The sequence below is a fragment of the Penaeus monodon genome, chromosome 24, assembly GCF_015228065.2.
Source record: "Penaeus monodon isolate SGIC_2016 chromosome 24, NSTDA_Pmon_1, whole genome shotgun sequence".
Classification (NCBI taxonomy): Eukaryota; Metazoa; Arthropoda; class Malacostraca; order Decapoda; family Penaeidae; genus Penaeus; species Penaeus monodon.
In genome coordinates, this window is record NC_051409.1 from 34,267,437 (window position 1) to 34,268,282 (window position 846).

The following is an 846-nucleotide window of genomic DNA, read 5'->3' on the forward strand; positions in this document are numbered from 1 at the left end:
CACAAAACACTGGGATGTACTCCATCTTGGTTCCTTACCGTTACCCCCACCCCCCCCCCCCTCCGGCATAGCCCCGAAAAAAAGGCGGAAGCACTAACCCTGTTCTCACGTCCTCTTCGCTGGGACAGACAGCGAGCGACTGAGTTTAGCAGACGAGACCAGCGAGTACATTAGGTAGGTTTTCTCTCGTTAAGGAAAAAAAAAAAACAGAATAACTGCAGATACATTGGCCATACAGATTGTGTGCACACTTGATAGATCTAAATGAACTGAATTACGGATAACCTTAATCGATTTTTTTTTCGGAGTGTAAGTTAATTAAATGAAAGTAATCATGTTATTCATATACCCGCGGAGATTGCGACCAGTATGCTTGATACAGGACTGATATAGCAGCCATCTTTTTTATCTTTAATACATCTCTAGATTAACTGCTTATGCTGAATGACAACTCGATGTTGGTGCTGTTGATCTTGTTCGTATGATGACTAGCTTAGAAAGTCATTGTAAACCAGGGCTTCTCAAACTTTTTAACCCCCAGATTTTCTATTGACTCCTAGATTTTACTTAAATTAATGATAAAATTAATATGAGTAGTACTGGTAGCAGCAGTAGTTGAAATAAAATATGATGGCAATGAAAGAACAATCATTATGTTTACTACACATTAATTTTCTGTGTGCAAGAGGATAAGGGTGGGGGATACTCTCGCTCGCTCAGTAGGGGGGACGCAGAGATTAGCGCCCACGGGGGTCAGGCTCAGGGTAGCTGGGGGAAGTATTATAGCAAGAACCTACCTACTTAGGAAACCATAGAGAAATGGACATTTGCGATCGGGACGGTGTG

The 846-nt window shown here is 42.1% G+C and overlaps 1 protein-coding gene across 1 annotated transcript in view; it reads right to left on the bottom strand.

The window, feature by feature from the left end:
• Positions 1-186, bottom strand: part of LOC119588728 — a 12,025-nt gene extending 11,839 nt beyond the window's left edge. The window contains exon 1 of the mRNA XM_037937371.1: positions 100-186. The gene's annotated coding sequence lies outside the window, so the exon portion shown is untranslated. The remainder of the gene's footprint in view (positions 1-99) is intronic.
• Positions 187-846: the final 660 nt, after the last annotated feature.